The sequence below is a fragment of the Cyprinodon tularosa genome, unplaced genomic scaffold (assembly GCF_016077235.1).
Source record: "Cyprinodon tularosa strain WSP-4 unplaced genomic scaffold, ASM1607723v1 ctg71, whole genome shotgun sequence".
NCBI classification, from domain to species: Eukaryota; Metazoa; Chordata; class Actinopteri; order Cyprinodontiformes; family Cyprinodontidae; genus Cyprinodon; species Cyprinodon tularosa.
The window spans coordinates 2588592-2608330 of NW_024039463.1; the positions used below are offsets into that span (position 1 = coordinate 2588592).

At 38.4% G+C, this 19739-nt stretch overlaps 1 protein-coding gene across 2 annotated transcripts in view; it reads right to left on the reverse strand.

The window, feature by feature from the left end:
- The window catches only part of sema4ba (sema domain, immunoglobulin domain (Ig), transmembrane domain (TM) and short cytoplasmic domain, (semaphorin) 4Ba), a 68039-nt gene that overhangs the window by 36326 nt on the left and 11974 nt on the right, over nucleotides 1-19739 (reverse strand). The window lies entirely within an intron of this gene.

The window sequence follows — 19739 nt, forward strand, 5'->3', positions numbered from 1 at the left end:
TATCACTATTTAGTTGACCAAAGAAAATGTTGAGCAAAGAACAGGGCGAACATAGAAGAATATAGCTTAATGACGGTGAGAGTCTTCAAACAGCTGAAGGGGATTGAATTATTGAAATCAAATCATATTTACATGTTAAAATGGCCAAGACAAAATCCAAATGTATATGGTATTGTTATTTTGTGGCAAAACCTGAAAAAAATGTTTAATGTTTCTAAAAACTCTTCATCCAATAAGGGTAAAGTTTAACCCGTAGTTGTTATCTACAATTTAATATGGTACCTGGTCACAGGAGCAGCAGTTTAAGCCCTTTTTCCAGACAAGAATCACTTTGAGGTCGACCATTAGACTATCTTCATGGTCTGCAAAACCCCACCTTTGAAGATGGCAATCCTCATCGAGTGTGCACAAAGGCCTTAAAATAAGGCTTTGCTTATCCAAACTAATATTCCTTCCCGGATATTAACCCTTTGAACCTGATCTTCTGACGGTTTGTGTGTCCTAAAACAGAGGAGATCTTCCAACAAGGTGCAAAGCGTTTTGCATTTTAGCAGGCGGTGTGTGCAAACCTTTTCAAATGTGCAAACTGCGCAAATTAATGGAATGGAGGATATGTAAATTAAAACATTTAATTTAAACATTTTTAAATAGGAAACTCAATTGTTGCCATGTTTTTTGAGTATTTTTTGTACTATTCAAAGTCTGATGAAAACTGACAAATCATGCAATCACGGTTGCCATGAAGGAAGCAATGGTCCAAACCAGAGAATGGAGAGAGAATCTGCGAATACAAACATAGACTTTCAGAATCAACAATAGCAGAGTTATATTAATAAAGGTGTGGGCAAAAATGATCGAAGCAGGATGGCAGCCAATCTTTAAACTAAAACAAAATAAAGACTGAATATCGTTTTACTCACTTACAGATACACTGGGCCTCTCATAGATTCTTGTTACATTTTTCCAGTGAATTCTGCCAAATCTGTGCAAAACACATCTGACAGAGATTAACCTGGCTTAAAATTGCCAACATGTTATTTTTAAACCCCCAAGCATTAGGGAGGAGAAAGAGGTAAAGGATCTTCTTAATGTGCCCAATTTAGGGATCAAAAAAAGAAAAAAAATCTGTGTAAGTTGATCCACTATGAAAGGAAACTTGCTCTGTTGGTCTTGCTGAAATGGCCTATTTCTTTTCTAAAGTCTATTTTACTGTAGTCACACCCTGTTCTGTGAAATGTAGCATGTATACCTATAACACACCTTTCAGAATCTGATGCTAAGATGGCAACCAAATAAAGCATTTTTTAAAACTTTTTAACCACACATTATTCTTTAAGTTAGTTTGAGTTAGTTTAACATTTTTAGGCTAAATCCAATATCCAAACATCATGCTCCATATGTTGTCCAAAGTTAAATGTTTTTTTTTTTGTTATGCAACATTCAGCAGCTACATCTGCGGACCATCTGGGATATCATATTACACTGACAAAATTCAAAAGGAGATCCTTTTGAATTTTGTCTGTGCCACATGATATCCTGACAGTTGGCGCTGCTGCTTAGATTACAGCCTTTTCCATTCTTAAATAGGTATCGCTGATGAATACTAAAAGATTACTTATCAAGCATTCTCCACTGTATTTAACCAGATTAAATCATTATAGCAGCATTACTGTGTCATAAATTTACTAAGGAATTGAGGCTTACTATAGAGTACTGCTTAAGGGTGTTTTTACACAAAGCATATTGTACAGTTCAAGATCTTTTCTAATATGACTCTGCCTGCACACAAACACAGGTGAAAAAAGAGCTCTATACAGCATCAGATAGAAAGCATGCCAAATGCAGTCCAGTCTAATAATAAAAAAAACAATAACAATATCTAGAGCCTGTGTTTTTATTAGGGTTCCTGACTGCTGCCAGAGAAAGGCAAAGAGCTGTTTCAGACCTGGCTGCTGGCAAGTAGTTAAGGTCTGGCGAAACATTCTGTCCCATCCAAAAGCATCTGTTCATTTAAAAGAAATAAAAACATAAACAGGTTGAATTCTCTGGAGTGAAACGTTGGTTGTGATATTACAACGGTGATAACCTATGTTAACCTGAAATACTTATTACTTCATTAACTGTACCGATAAAACTGAAAACTGGATTGCAAAATCTTTGAATAATGTGATTAGAATTGAGAAAGTTAGAAATAAGATGTTTACTTCTTATTTCTGAAACAGACCAGCTGTATGTGCAATAAGTTTCTGCATTCTCCTAACCAGTATTTGTTGCAGGTTTTCAAACCAAATAAGGAAGCTTGTTTTAATGATCAAGTACCAAAGATTAATGTTATTTCCACAAAAATGTATTAAACTGAGGATTTTTATATAAGTATTTTATAAGCAGCTAATATTTTTTTCAGAAGTAGATACTCTCTTGATGTTGAGAGTCCAAGAGGTTTCAGGATCAAAGCAGAATTCTCCCATCTTAAAGCAACTTTAACCCCCAAAGTAATTTATGTAAACACTATTTCATAAACCTTTCAACAAAGGCATTGTAGGTAGAATGTTGTGGCAGCATCAATGACCTTCCTCAGTAAAAACTTACTACAAAAGAATGTGAAAAAATTATTTGTCTAATGTAAAAATGAGGCTGCCTCAAGGCAAAAAGTATCATATTACTTTAGGTGAATAATTACTGGGACTGGAAATACTTCACATGTTCAGTTTTTGGTTATTTAATTCACACAGGAAACAAAAGGGTTTGTGTACCTCCTCCTACCTTTAGTTTCCCCGGAATCCTGACCTTATTTGCAAATAAAATTCCAGCAAATTGGTATGAACAGGTCCAACGCTCAGTAAGTATTATTTGCCATAAAAACACTATATAGTTAAAGCTTTTTAAAGCTTGTAAAGGTTACTTACACATGGGCTTTAGTTGGACTAGCTTCCTTGGCCCAATTACTAAATGAATCTGTATTCATCCACTAAATTAGTATTTACAATTAATAATCATTTAAAAAGAGTCATCTGCTGCACATAAGATATAAACTACTAATATCTTTTTAACAAACCTAAATTCAAACATTAGGACTTCATGCTTAAGTGTTGTCATTCGTCTCCATCATTGTTTTCCTGCCAACCCAGGCAGGTCAGTTCACAACTTATAGCCCAACATCGTATAAGTATTAAATGTATTAATATTTTATCAGTCAGTGGACTTAATAGGGACAAATGTTGCACAATAAATTAAGACAAAATATTATTATTCTTCATCTTCAGCAAATTCAGATAAGACAACCCTTTCCATAGACAAACAGACAATGGGCTATATTTCTCTTACAAATTCATGGATCATTCAATCAACAGAAAAGGCTCTGACATATTTATGCTCACTGAAATTGATTCAGCTGGTGTGGCATCCATGAAAAAGCTGAGAACAAAGCAACGTGGCTGTTCCTGCTTGATGTGGATGGCAAGAAGCAGCACGCATTCCAGTAGCTTAGAGGACTACACAGAGGCTCAGCCTATAGGCCACTGGGCGAAGAGCTGAACACATTTGTCCATGTTTGAGGCTGATAAAAGGCTCAGAGAGGACATTATTCCACATGGGCTTTAATAAAATCTCTAGAGATTCACATTTATGATGTCTGAAATCATTACAAGACATAGAGTTTGAGGTTTCTAGATGCTTAAAGCTACAGAGGGGAAAACTGTGGACCTAGCCTGAAATTTCGAACACACACTCAGGTCCTTCCCTCTTGCTCTCTGCTGCAGAACAGCAGTTTTTCCACAACTTGTTCTCCACAGCGGAGCCCGCTGTGAACATAGAGGCTATTTAGCACAGCTATTGGTGATGGGGAACAAACTGCCATGGCTGGTTTACTGGTAGGAAACAAACATCTATGTATGCTTTGTACTGACTCTGTCAAGGTTTGGTTGAGGTTTGAGGACCCAAATGCAGAGGCAGGGAGGCAGAGGTGAGTTTTCTGTCGATTTATTGAGTGATTCACAAACAACTGAGGCAGGAATCCAAAAATCAAAAAAATGGGAAAAAAAAAGTAAAACAAAGCGGACCATGGAGACTTCAGGGGAAAACAATCAAGATGCGGTTAGACACAGTAAGGCGTGGTTAGACAAAGTTAGATGATGAACCAGCACTGAGGAACTGCACAAGGAGAGTATTTATGGTAGACTGAACAAAGAGAGAACTAACGAGCAGATTGGGAGCAGGTGTGAAGAGAGCAGCAAAGGAAGGAGCTAGGGAAAAGGAGAAAGGCTACGTTCACACTGCAGGCCTTGATGCTCAATTCCGATTTTTTTTTTTTGCCTTCCCGGTTCATATTTCCAAATATACGCGACTTGTATGTGAACTACTGTGTGAACTGCAGTCATACAAGTGTGCATGCGCAGTAGGGGACGCAATGAGGTCACAGGCCAGCGTGCTCTATGTTTACGGAAGAATCCGACCTGGCCGTTCAGACACAGGTCGCATTTGAAAAGATCAGCCATAGCAAAGTGGCCTGGGTGGGATTGGAAAAAATCAGATCTGTGTTGTTCAGACTGCCATGAAAAGATCAGATCCAGGTCGCATAAGGGCAAAAAAAATCGGATTTGGGTCACTTCAGGCTGCAGTGTGAACGTAGCCTAATTCAAGCGGGCAACAGAGGGAAACAAATAAAATCCTTAGAACTCAATATATCCAGCAAAACAGAAATTAAACCAATAAAACTAGAAAACATGGAGCAAAGTAAAACATAACAGAAACAAGACCAGACTCAAACCTGCAGCACACCAACAATCAAGCTTTAACAGAGACGAGTGTGAGCACCACATACATGGGTGTGATTGACACTGTTAAGACATTCCTATGTCTCTGATTGGTTGATTCTGGACAGCATCGGTGTATTTCTGCAAAAGCATAAGAACATTGGAAGGAGGCAGAGGAGTTGATTTTCTTCACAGATGATCTGTTACATCTGTCTACCAGTGCAAAGTTATGAGATAAAAGAATTCCACTGGAGCAACAATCAACACTGATACTATGTCTGATTTATTTGTGACTGAACAAAGAAAACTATATAGCACATCTAATAAAAAAAAAAAACACTTCAACAGTTTTTTTGGAAAATCTTGGAGACACGTCAGGCTGAATTTATTAGCATCTTAACTGAAACTACAGCACATTTGGACTGAATTTGAGAAAGTATCAGTGTTACGTAGATCGGGAGACTGCTTGTTCATTCAGGCCTTTGCAAAAAGGTTCATGTTCGGTCTTCAATCATTTATGGCACCCTATCTAAAATTATACATGTGGGAACTGTTTATAGCCTAATTTTGATTCATGATGCCCTGAGCTTATAGAAATGCACAATAAGCCTAGTTGGAAAGAATCTTGAAATTGTCAACGGATTAATCTAAGGAGGCACTGGGCTTGTTTAAATCTGTTGAAAGTTGCAAATGGTATGCAGAGTTGAAATGACAGTATGAGAACTTAAATGGCATGTCATGAGTCAGCAACGTCAAGTATGTGCCGTTTCTAAACTAAAATTTAAGATATGGATAATCCTTTTTGTGCATGCGCAGAACGAAAACTTAAGTCAGAAAAGTTTATAACTTCTCCAACTGAGTTTCTCTGTCTTTGACCTCTTTTTGGTTGGTATATTGACCACATTAGAATTTCTTCATGGGGGTCAGTCTGTCTCTATTATGATTCGTCTGAAAGTGGGCAGCTGCCCCCCACATGAAGTGACCTCACTTAGTGAAGATCAATAGCCGGCTGCACATTCCTTAGTCCAAGTCCTCAGCAGTCACTCAACCCTTGGTATCCCAGTCATCCAACACACTTCAGGTTTTCTTTAGAACAGTTATGTTTGGGTTGAATTCCACTTATTAACGTCCAGTGTCCTAGACAACCAATTCTGACCTGTCGGGGCAACTTTACCCAATGAGGGAGGATGGGGGTCGGGAATGAGCTTATGTCAGTCATTAGGTTGATTCTAGATAAAACGCTAAAGACGGTGCAAATGTTTGGATTCTTAAATATTAATTTTAATGAAGTTTTCCAATGAATGTTTCCAACATTTTGATCATCAGAAGGAAACATCCAACCACCAAACCTACAACCAGACCTTTTCCAATATGTATTGTTACACAGCAAAAAAATAGTTTTTTTTTGTGATAATTTCTAATTAACTTTCATAGCTGTTGTTTGTAGTAGCCCTGCATCGCTTGTCCATATGTACCATGTAAACTAATAACACTGAAACATATTGTAGATACAACTAGAGACAGTTGATATACCACCAGTGGTGTCTTCAAGCCATGATGCAAAGGCACCAGCTGAGGTTAGGTCTTCAGTTTACATGTGATTAAGGTTTTCATTTCCTCTTGATCTAACTGTTTACAGGCCTGGACAGTAGGATTATGGGCCTCAATGGGCCTTATGACAAGCATAATAAGGGGATTAGAAACCTATCAGATGACAGAGTATAATGTTCTTGGCTTCAGGTACTGAACGGATTTGAATGGTCACACATTTTAAGAGCTGTGAAGATGATATAAATAACTTATTTCTAGATAAATCCAGAAGTAAGGTAAAAGGGTTTAACTCTGGGGTTTTTTGGGGAGTTAGGTGAGGCCAGTGAATGCACCTCTGCATTTTAAAAGCAACCCTCATCAGTGTGTGTTCCAGATAAAATCAGAGTGCTGGCATGTCCTGGCCACTAAAGCTTTACACCTGTATGCAGGCGTTGATGCCACGGAGAGATGGAGCTGAAATGAAGTATCACATGAAAGCTGAGCCCCCGCACTGTGATAGTAGAGCATGAAGCATGCTTTTCAGCTTCTTCACTTACTTTCTTTATTTTACAAGTGCAGACTGGTTAGGTAACTGTATTCTGCGAAGGGGCTAACAAATTACCAGACAGATTATGAAATACCAGCTACCCGTGATGCAGTGAAGATGATTCACTTAGGTATTTACAGCATAAGCAAGATATTCACAAATTAAGTCAAAGGAAGCAGAAAAGCTGTAATACTGAAAATGTGTTTTCTCTATATGGTACAATTTGATTTAAGCACATGCTGTATTAGGAAATGTCAAGTGCCCTTTGAAAATCTCAGTTAAGATAAGAATATCTACCCTCTCTAATAAAGACACATGGGCTTCTGTTAGAAATGCTAACAAAGTTATAAGCAATATAAACAGATATAAGATGATACTTTAACAATTCTGTTCTGTAGGAAAAATAGACTCATTGTTGAACAGTGTCTCCCACCAGCTGGACAGCTCTTTCAGCAACCCAGTGCTGGATTATAGATGTTCATCGGAGCACCACCGCTGATCCTTCCCCTTAGCTGCTGTCAGATTCTATAATATCCGCGGCTCCCAACACATTCAACAAACATAGTAGCGGTTCCACAAGTTCTTGATTTCATCGGAAACCCTGTCTTTCAGATGCCGATCTCTATTTGCACACATTCTTCTTTCTTTTTAAGGAGTGTTTGTACAATCGTACATATTGGATAGATTTTTAGTTTTTACTTTTTTTTTGCTCTATACTGTCTTTCTACTGTTGAACATTGAAAATTGCACTATTATTTGATAATAATTACACTAGGGATGGAACGGTTTATGAAAACCGTCCGAACCGTTCGGTTCGACTGTCTCGGTTTGATTCGCGTATGATGCATTCGGTTCATGCCCAGCTCCATTTTCTCATAGGCGAAGCTTTTACACTCCAGAGCAGAAGGTGGCGGTACTGCGACCAAAGCCAACCACCAATAGTAAACAAGAAGAAGAAGCAAAGCAGTGTAGCAGAAAAAAATCAGATGTTGTGGACAATTGTTTGGGTATGGAGAGTGGGAAAGAACAGGCGTTGGAAGACGCGGCAGCAGCACTTTATAGGTCTGCCGTATGGGACCGCTTTTCATTTAGAGTGACCTACGATGACGTCGGAAAGGAAGTTGTGGATAAAAGTGCAACAGTGTGCAAGCATTGTGCAACACGTTTTGTTTATGCTAACAGCAACATGTCATGCTAACCCCGAAATCCCACATACTCCGTCAGCGCTCTCCTACGCTCCGCCCCTCTGCGCTCCAGACCGCCTGTGCAAAGCAAAGCATATAGCCTCCGCTGTGGCCCCCGTCCACTCCGTGCTCCGAGTTTCTTGGAGATCGTAGAGGACATGCGTGAGATGATTAAATTCAAAGCAGCAAAACATGCGAAAATTATCCAGGGTTTCCACGGTTCATTAAAAATAATTACAATTCATTAGTTTTTTTGGATTTTTTCATTAATTTCATTAATTTTTATGGGATTTCGGTGTAACAATCAACATATACCGAACCAAACCGAAAACTGTGACCACGAAACCGTGAACCGAACCGAACCGAACCGAACCGTGGATTTTGTGAACCGTTCCACCCCTAAATTACACAGTATTTTTTCATTTTCTGATAAGTTTTTTCTTTTCTGCTCAATTCAGCTTAACTTTAAAAAAAAATCTTTTGAAGTCTTGTGTCATTTTGTTCTGTGTTTTTGCCACTGGCACCTGAATTTCTGCATTGTGGAACAGTAAATGTATTTCTATATTTGGTTTGCATTAAATTTCAAATATTTGAAGAAACCTACAGAGGTGTGAAATGCTGACTTCCCTATGATTTAGTAAGACATGCTTCAGCTTGTTTAGAAAAGGAGGGAATAAACTTTGCTGTCAATTATTTATAGCTAGGCTCAATTTAAACATCCTTCTGTCTGAATTTGAAAAATGTAAAAAAGTTAAGGCTACAAAAGCAGAACATTGGGTCTATATGCTGTGCTCAGATATGGCTCAAGTAAAGAAAAAGAAAATAAAAACATAAGAAATGCATTATTGTGTGCATGCATATATACATAGTAGTCATACATAGTCATAATTTATAAACATGTGGTTAAAGAAGCATTTTTTTCCCGTTAACAATTATTTACTGTGTTTATATTTTCGATATGTTTCCACGGAACCCAAGAGGGAGCTCTGACGTCAGAGTTTTATCTCTGACGTTAGCATGAAGCCAGAAACTCAATTTTTACTCAAAACACGTTAGACAGGGGGCTTATGGTTTGACCCTGGAGAAAGGACAGGATTTCTGGATTTCAAAGCAAAGAAAAGAATTACAAATTCCGTTTTGTAGCAATCAATAATTAGTCCTGTGATAGAATATTTAAGATGAATATAAAAAAGAGAAAACTAGGGATAATTAATCTTCATCAAAAGAACTTCTTTAAAAGAGCTGTTTCTCTGTCAACCAAACTAGTGAGTCCCCACTGACCCCAGCAGGTTATCTGTGAAAACACATCACCAGAGTTCCTGCGATCGAAAGCTTCACCTGCATTCCCAGCAGCTCCATCCCTTGCAAATGTCTACACGTCTCGCCAGCATATCTATCACTGTTTCTTACACTGCACACAATCTAGTTGATAGCTGCCAGAGGGAAAGTAGAGATGCATACCGATCTGAGCCCTGCATCATCACTACAATATACACAGAGAAGAATGAAGCCAAAGAATGTGATGTGTCTTAATATATCACCTCTTTAATCTGATCTGATGAATTATTCAGGTTTCTGCTATCTTTTGTGCCTCTCACCTAAAACATCTGCCCTGCCAGTTGATCTGCCAGGTTCGCCTTGCTGGCTGCGCCGCCACAGGAAGCTTTTAGTCCGGCTGCCTTCCTGTGGTCTATGCTCTTTTTATCCCCCCTTCTCTATCTCGATACGTGTTTTAGACTTCGGGAATAAAGCATTCAGGAAAAACAGATCAGGTTACTGTGTCAACAAACAGGATCAGTGTGCACAAAGCTTTTAACTGAAGGACAGTAGATTTTCTGCAACACAAATACCGCTGGTCTGTGAGGTTATGTAAGCACACAAAACCTTCTTCAAAAGATCCTCTTTTTAAATAATTTAAGAATAAAAACCTAATATCACCAATATAAACAGTGCCAGTATGATTACAGGAAACAAAAAAATCGCAATAGGTCATAAATGTTATTTAATCTCATTTCTGAAAACGTTTATAATAAAGAAATACTTCAATGTTTTCTGAAATATTTTCTGAAGACTTTGTTTTTAGATGCTTGTCTAGCCTAGCCATTGCTGGGCAGGTTGTGAGTTTGTTATCAGCTTTCCCACACCACATGTTGATATGCTCTTACCATAAAACTCATAGACACAAGGAACACTAAGTGTGACTGGCTGTGAGTTTGGCTGGCTCTGACATAAGCATTGTTAAAGCATTCAGTGGTCAGAGTGATCAAGGATTCTTGATTTTGATATAAAAAAGGGAACAAAGTAGGAAATGCATGTTTGGTTCTATATGTCGGGTCAGGTATAAGATTAACTAGTTTATGACAAACCTGTTTGGGAGCTGCATATTGTTAGCCTGATAAACCAGACTAAATGTGAGTTTAAATGATTAAATTTAGTCTGGCCCTGATGAATGAGACATCGGAAGATTGCTGATGCCAACAACCTGTTGTTTTTCAAACCATGTCTGTGCCTATTGGCCACACCTCTGACCAATGAGCGCAACTGGCTGTGTCGTAGTAAATGTGACAGAAAGCTGGTGGGGGAGTGTAAACAAACAGCCTGTCGGTAAAACTGTTAATACGTCCTTCTCAAAAATGAATGAGCGTAGAGCCTCTTCCTGCTCACGTTTCAATGACAACCCCAAGTCTAATTCTTCCAAAACTGATTCCAAAGCTAAGTCAAAAATTGCCATCAGAGCCAGATGTCCTTCACACACGACTATGTCGAGAGAGGGCTGCTGCAGACGGGCTGCGGTTAGCCCTGGCTGCCGTTAGCCTCGGAGCTCCGCTGGTTGCCGCAGTCCACTCAACTTCAGAAATTTTTATTGTAATTACGCATTAAATCGGTAAATGGACCATATAATGACGCTTTAAAGTATAATATTCTCGCCTCAAATGATCTTAAAATTTACTTTTATTGAACAACAGCAACAAAAAAGAGAACTTTTAACTTTCAATGGAGCGTTCCGTTGTAAGCTGCTGCTGTCGCAGTGCATGCTACTGTTCAATAGTTGTTGCCATCTTCCTTGTTGTGCTTTCTCCAGCATTGCGCAGCTTTGTCATCACACCCTTAAAAACCCACCCGCTTTGCATCCAAAAATTGAGAAGACATCTCTGCATTGTGATTGGCCCGGGGCATTGATCGAGGCTAGACCAAACTCGCAGGCAAAAATTATTTTGGCCGCTGGTGGGTGGAGCTAGTTTACTAGGCTAGCATACTGAGGCAGACCTGAAGAAACACTGGCTGGGACATTGTCAAGAAAAAGTAGAATACAAGAGACTAGAGTCCTGCACGGGTCGAGTTTTACCAACCCGCACCCGCCCGAACCCGTTAGGATGACTACCGAACCTGACCCATCACCCACGGATGTCTTCAATTCAAATCCGAACCCAACCCGACCCGTTGATATTTAACCCGCAACCCGACCCGTTAACACATCAAGTAATAGGCTATAGTACGCTGCGCTGCAGAACAGCGCCATTAACACTGCAGCAGACCTGTATGCACTGACTGTGGCCTTTTTGGAGGGAAGCCCACACTGCCGGCAGGGCTTTAAGCTACAACAAGGGTGACCCCAGTGCCTGATTAATATAACATTTCTGATGTCCATAACAACAAACACGCATAAAAAAAAATCACCAACTACCCGCCCGCACTAAAAAAATATCCGCCCGACCCGTTTATTTTTATTTATGTATTTTTCACCCGCAAAAGAGCATTTTAGCGGGTGACCCGTCGGAGACCCGCGGGTACCCGACCCGTTGCAGGACTCTACAAGAGACTCCATCACTCATTCTACCACTGAGTCAAAAAAAAGAAAACACAAAGGCTAGTCTATCATATTCGATAAAATGTATAAAACCTCCTTGAAAAAAACAAGAAAGCATTTGAACTTTTTGGAAGGTGTGCATATTGTTTGATCTCTAAAAAATCTAACATAATCTTTTTTTTTTTTTTCTCACAGAAAAAGCATTATACTGTTAGTCAAAATAGTAGTGGTGTTGTGATGCTTTGTTGCTGCTTTTTGACTTTAGGAATCGCTCTGTACAATCAGGGAATCTGGAGGAGTGTGTTCAGTGTTCATCTTTTTATGACCCTCAGTTCAAGAGAAGATGCATAAATGTATGTATACCTTTAAGTGGCTTAAAAGTAATTTAAGAATAAAGAAAAAAATGTGTCCCAGTCAAAAATCTATGAATGGATGGCAATTGTTACAACAGACAGTGGTTATACCAATTATTTAATTTAGGAAGACTGTGTTTCACTAAACGGAGTTGAATAAATAAACTTTTTCAACAACATTCAAATTTATCAACATGAACCATTCCATTTATTCCAATCATCTATGTCTGAAATATATTTCTTTGTTAAATATCACTTCCCAAAAAAACATCTAAAGAAAGAGATACATTTTTTTAAAGTACTGCAGACCTCCTGTAAACAATAACGTGATTTCTCCAACTTAAGAACTTCCACAATAACGTTCATTTATATATTTCACAATATCTGTATTATCAGAAATATAAATCTCTAGATCTGACAAATATGCAGCTCAAATGATCAGGGTTCTTAGGAGTTTAAGAGGTGAACAGGAACTTATAATTTCCGTTTTTCCGTTGAATTTAGTCAAAGCATATGACTAAGTACTGACCACACACAACTTCTTTCATCATTCTTTCATCATAATTCATAGGTTTCAACAGTGCTCCACGCAGCCCTAACCCACAGTTTAAAGAGCTGCTGTGCTTCAACATGAAAAGCCAGAACAGCTTGTTTAAAATGGTCCAATTAGATGTGTGTCATCAGAGGGCGCTGGCAGGAATGTCTTTAAAGGGTCAGAAACACCATTAGCAGACTAAAGGGCACAACCTGGAATGCTCAGAGATATCAAATCACTTAGGCAGGGGGAGGGAGGTGGTACTGGGTGCTAAAATAGGATCGGTTAGAGACTCATTCAGTGATCACTAGCACTCCTGATACTCCTGTCTGAAAGGACCAAAACATTCCCAACCATCTACTACATCCTGATAAACATTTGCTGCATCATATCACAGCTTCAGAGCCATTAGTGAAGTTCTGTATATCTGATACCAAACAGGGGGAATAATATGAATATATATATATTTATATACATCTTCATATTCATATTGTATATACCCATTCTAAAACACGCACCATATACGTCACAAAAATTCTTTGGGAATTCGGTATATATAAAACACTGAAAACCCAAACATTTTTTGTGACGTATATGGTGCGTGTTTTAGAAGGGGTAAAAGGCACTTTGGAAACACTACAGGGAACAGAGCGATCTGGCCAAATTCCACATCCACAGTCATTTCCCACATCATGGCACAGCACTAGACTGGGAATAAACAGAGAAGCCCGCTGGGCTCCCAGAATGAATGTTTGCAGAGTTCCCATCAGTGAGCACGCAGTAACAGGACTCCCTGAAGGCCTGTGTTTAACCTTTAGGTTATAAGTGGTGGCCACTCCACACCATGTCCCTCCCAGCAACATTAACCCTTTTATGTCTCATCTTTATCAGGGCAAGTCAAAATAATGAGGAAGTTATAGGTAAAATCAAACAAACTGTTAAACAAAAAGATCAGAATCATGATAAGAATTATTATATTTCACATAGTAGGTAACAAGTGCACTGACTTGTTCAAAAAAGTATGTGTACAAAAATAGACCAAATAAATTGCAAATTAACTAGGTGCATGTGACATACTGCAGGTATGTCACATGCACCTTGTCTAACTGTGTCAGCAGAGATTAAGTTAAATTATTTTATTTTAAAGGAACTCAAAACTTCACAATGGTTAATGAAAAAGATGTTTGAAAATTTTAAGTGTTCATCAAAAAAGTTCATTTTATATCCTATATTTTTAAGTCACAGACTGATGCTGAAATAATTTTACCAGAAGGTAGTTTGAACCTTTACCTGCCTACCCTGCTAATTCAAGGTGATCACCAGTAAAACTATTTCATTTTAATTTCACCATAATTTATTTTGAAACAAATGATAAAATACAATGCTAAACTGCCAGAAAGACAAAACTTTGCACTTATAGGAAAAATACATATTACTGTTTATTACATCATATCATTACATTATCCTATGTTATATTATGGGGCTTCACAGCGGCGCAGTTTGTAGCACTGTTGCCTTGCAGTAAGGAGGTTCTGGGTTAGATTCCTGAGCCCAGTTTTTTTCTGGATGAAGTTTGCATGGTGTTCCTGTGCATGGTGAGTTCTCTCCGGGTAAGCCGGCTTCCTCCCACAGTCAGAATTTTTTTTTTTTAGGTTAGTCAGCATCTCTAAATTGTTTTTAGTTGTGAGGGAGTTTGCATGGTTTATATGTTGTCCTGTGATAGGTTGCCATCCTGTACAGGGTATAACCCTCCTTTCGACTGTAGACTGATGGCACCAGCCCCACTATGACCCTGGTGGATAAGCAGGAAAAGACTGATGGATAGAATACTGTATTATTATTGGCTGTACTGTACAGCAGTCATTAGAAATGTGCTCCCTATGTGGATTAATACAGGTTTAATACCAACATACATAAACATAAGCATCCTTTACTAAGACATTATAAATGCTTACATTCTGCTAACATTTTATGCATTTCTTTTTTATTAGTGTTCTTGTACTTTAACTGAAGAAACATTGAGGGGAAATCATAAAGTCAGTAAGGCTGTATGCTTGATTCTTTAAGTGAATTTTATTAGGAAAATTACTGCACTCAATATGTTCCAAAATAGGATTACCGTACTGTAGGTTTTTGTGCACGTAAGAAGCAGGATGTTATAAAGTGCATTTATTTTTTGTCTAAAATATGGTTTGACCTATTGATATAACAGACAGCACATTTTTACTGACAGCATCATACACACAGTTCATTGTTGAGGCCGCTAGCAGTATTCAGAATGCAAATGCCAGCTGTTTTCTTTGTGGATCAAATCAAAAGAAAACAGTGGAGCCAAGGTCAGTACACACAAGCATTTCTCCAGCAGCAGACACATAAATCTCCATATGCGAGGCTGTGCAAGAAAAACTCAGAATCCGCAAATGTTATATTGCAGCTGATTATATTCCACCCCTCCCTTGGAATAATTAGCCATTTTGAAAAATTTATGAAAGCTTCCATTTATTCCTGGTTCTGCTGGGCTTGCTTGTTGATGGCTCAAGGCTGCGTGCATGTGTGAAGGCTTGGTTTAGGTGGGTTACTTCTCAAAAATGTCTGGTTAGACAGAAACAGAAACAGCTTTTTGTAGAAGGATCAAGTTTTTCAAGCATCCACAAGAAATATGAGAGATTTTCCCCTCAGAACTACATGCTTAAATTGTCTTACGTATTGTTAAACCAATTTGCTTCCTGACCATTAAGATTTAATTCCGTAAAAGTCCTGGAGAGGTGGCGAAATGTCTTCAATTCTTGGAAACCAAGTCCAGTGGATTTTTTTGAACTTTTACGGAATGACTATGACCTGGATGACTGAGAATCTTCATCAGCATTAAGATTTAATGTGAATCATGTTTGAGATGAGAAAACTGTTTTTAAACATTTTTAAAGAGAAATATAACTTTACTTGTCTAGAATCTGAGATCACATGTATCACATCTATGCAATTTATGCACACATAAAAAGACACACTGCAGCCATCATCTAAAAAATATTGCAAAACCGTACATGTTGTATCCCAGCTGAGGGTTTCTAAATGTACCATGATAATATTTCTACTTACTCTTAGTTTCCTTACTTATCTGTCTTCAATTTGAACCACTAAATTTAAGGTGTTTTATTAGTATTTTGTCTTATGGATCAGACTATTTTAATACAGATCACTGTAAAATAAAGTGAAACAAGAAATAAGTTTTAGGTGTTTTGCAAATAATAATCGGAAATGTGCCGTCTGTTATTCAGACCCTTTTATTTGACTATTTCTTTAAATTCAGTGTAAGAGAGAGGGAAGACAGCTATGAAGAGAAAACATTTTAGAGAGTTTTTCTTTAACCATGGGTTACAGAAAACTAACTCTTACTTACTCTTACTCAAAGACTAGACAAAAATGTAATTGAAAATGTAAAACTGTTATTCCTAGACAATCTCTGCCATCTGATAATAATAACAATAACCTTCAGGATTACTTTAACAGAGTTCTCCTCCCCCAAAAGAAGGTTCAATTTTAGTAGATCTTTATCAGATAGTGCAGTTATAAATTTTAAAGAATCTGCTTCACTTTCTCTCTCCTCTGTGTCACTGAGCAGTGCTGCAGAGTGCAAAAGCTTAGCTTATTCCCCTTCACAGGTTGATGATTTTGTTGAGGGGGTTGCTAGTTCTCTGCGTATTGCCTTAGACAACGCAGCTCCTTTGAAAATGAAAACCCTTAAAAATAGAAAGCTTGCTCCTTGGTTTAATGCAGAGCTGCGTACTTTGAAGCAAAATGCTAGGAAACTGGAGAGAAAATATCGCTCCACAGGCCTGCGAGAGTCCTTCCTAGTCTGGAAAAATGGTTTACTGCTGTATAAGAGGACTCTTTGTAAAGCAAGAGCAGCATACTTCTCCTCATTAATAGAGGAGAATAAGAATAATCCTAGATTTCTTTTTAATACAGTTGCCAAACTCACCCAGAGCCATAGCTCTGTTGAACCGTCCATTCCACCTGCTCTTAGCAGCAATGATTTTATGGGATTCTTTATAAATAAGATTGATCTTATTAAAAATAAGATCATAAGCACTCCTCTATCCGCGATTGTACCTGAGGTAGTCATGGAATCTGAACCGGGTTTAGACTGCTTTGATCCAGTTGAACTCTCTGAATTAGCAAAATTATTGTCTTCATCTAAGCCTTCAACTTGTATGTTAGATCCAGTTCCAACCAGGTTATTTAAGGAGGTATTCCCTTTGATCTCCTCCTCCATTTTAGATGTGATTAATCTATCTCTGTTACAGGGATATGTACCTAAAGCTTTTAAGGTTGCTGTAATTAAACCTCTGCTTAAGAAACCGTCTCTTGACCCAGATGACTTGGTCAATTATAGACCTATATCCAATCTTCCTTTCTTATCCAAAATTCTTGAGAAAGTAGTTGCCAAACAAGTTTGCGATCACTTCCACCATAATGAACTTTTTGAAGAGTTTCAGTCTGGCTTTAGAGCTCATCATAGCACTGAAACAGCTCTGGTGAAAGTCACTAATGATATTCTCATGGCCTCAGATAATGGATTTGTATCTGTGCTCGTCCTGTTGGATCTTAGTGCTGCATTTGATACAGTTGACCATAATATTCTTTTAGAAAGACTTGAATATTTTGTTGGAATTAAAGGAACAGCACTAGACTGGTTTAAATCTTATCTATCTGATCGAATTCAGTTTGTTCATGTTAATGATAGATCTTCAACACGCTCAAAGGTTACCTGTGGAGTACCACAGGGATCAGTGCTAGGACCAATTCTCTTTACTTTATACATGCTCCCAATTGGTAGAATTATTAGACAGCATGGGATTAATTTCCACTGTTACGCTGATGATACCCAGCTATATCTGTCTATAAATCCAGATGAAGCTAACCCATTACATAGATTACAGGCATGTCTTGAAGACATAAAAACCTGGATGACTCTTAACTTTCTGCTCCTGAATGCAGACAAAACAGAAGTTATAGTCTTTGGACCAGAGTCTCTGAAAAAGAAACTGATTAGCCAGTCACTTCATTTGGATGGGATTAAACTGATTTCAGATAATAAAGTAAAAAATCTTGGTGTTATTTTTGATCAGGACCTGTCATTTAAATCCCACATCAAAGAGGTTTCTAGAATTTCCTTCTTTCATCTGAGGAACATTACAAAAATTAGAAATATCCTGTCCAGGGGTGATGCTGAGAAACTAGTCCATGCATTTGTTACTTCAAGGCTGGACTATTGTAATTCTTTACTATCAGGAAGTCCACAAACTGTAGTTAAAAGCCTTCAGCTGATCCAAAATGCTGCAGCCAGAGTTCTAATGAAAATTAAAAAGAGAGATCATATCTCGCCTATCCTGGCTTCTCTTCATTGGCTTCCTGTTAAATCAAGAATAGAATTTAAAATCCTCCTTCTCACATATAAAGCCTTAAATGGCCAAGCTCCATCTTATATCAGAGATCTGATTGTTCCTTATGTTCCTAACAGAGCACTTCGCTCTCAATCTGCAGGTTTACTAATGGTTCCTAGAATTTCTAAAAGTAGAATGGGAGGCAGATCTTTTAGTTATCAGGCTCCTCTCCTGTGGAACCAACTACCAGTTTTAGTCCGTGAGGCAGACACCCTGTCTACTTTTAAGACTAGGCTTAAAACTTTCCTTTTTGATAAAGCTTATAGTTAGGGTGGCTCAGGTTATCCTGAGCTATCTCTATAGTTATGCTGCTATAGGCTTAGACTTTTGGAGGACATAGGGACCCCCATTTCATCATTCTGCTTCATTCTCTCTCTGTTCTCCTATTCTGCAGAATCTGTTAGTTCAATCTCTAACCTTCTGCTCTCTCTGCTTTTCCTCAGAGTAGCTTTGCCTCGTCTGTTCCTGTTTGGCTGTGACGTCATCCTGGAAAGAAACATCAGCTGTGCTGCTTCTATCAACACCCTTGTTTATAGATGTTGGAGATCGGCCTGTTTTCCAGTGTGGTCCTGTTTCTCTGACCGTGACTGAGTGGATGTGCTCTCTTCGTCCTCTGGCATGGGAGCTGCCTTGGAGCTCGTCTGCCTGGCTGCGTGTTTCCTGGACGGGGCCGCCTTTTACAGCTGCTTTTTGTATCTCTGCTTCTGTCTCCTTGAACCCCAGTCGGCCTCGGCAGATGGCCGCTCACACTGAGCCTGGTTCTGCTGGAGGTTTCTTCCTGTTAAAAGGGAGTTTTTCCTCTCCACTGTCGCTACAAGCATGCTTAGTGTGGGGGATTGTATTTGAGTCAATGAGTCAATGCAATCAACTGGTTTTCCTTAGATAGAAAACTTTGTATCAATTTGACTGTATGATCTGGTTGAACTGTAAAGTGCCTTGAGATGACATGTGTTGTGAATTTGGCGCTATATAAATAAACTGAATTGAATTGAATTGATAAATCTTAAAGTATTCTGCAAAAATAACCAATCAGTCAATTAGCCAGGCCTATAAAAGAGAGACCCCTAAACATTCCAGCTTTAATAGCAATTAAGTTGGGTTTACGAAGTTTTGACTCAGAAAGCTACATTTATAGGCATACAACATTTTTCGTTGGAAAACCATGTACTGCATCTCTTCAACTACACAATCATGCACTATTGAGTGCTTGTTTATGTTTATTTTTACTGTTCTATATAATGAAATAAAGATGTTAAACTTTTTTTGGTTCCTGAGAGTCAATCTTTACTGTCACACATGATTTTAGAAAGAACTTTCAAAGTGATGCACTTTCAAAAGTAAGCAAAAGGAACATAGAAAAATCATGATTGTTGACCGTAATGATTTGACAGATGTTTCCATTTATGCTTCCTATCCATTAGCGGTCACCCACACTTCTGGCAAGTTACAGCACCAGCGTTGATTGCCCTGCCAGCAGTGTGTGGGTGACATATTTGAATTTCACCACCTGAGGCTTCTCTGTTGTTCCTGCATCATTTTATAAAGCCCTGTCTAGTTTCATAACACAACATGAAATATAGCAGTCTC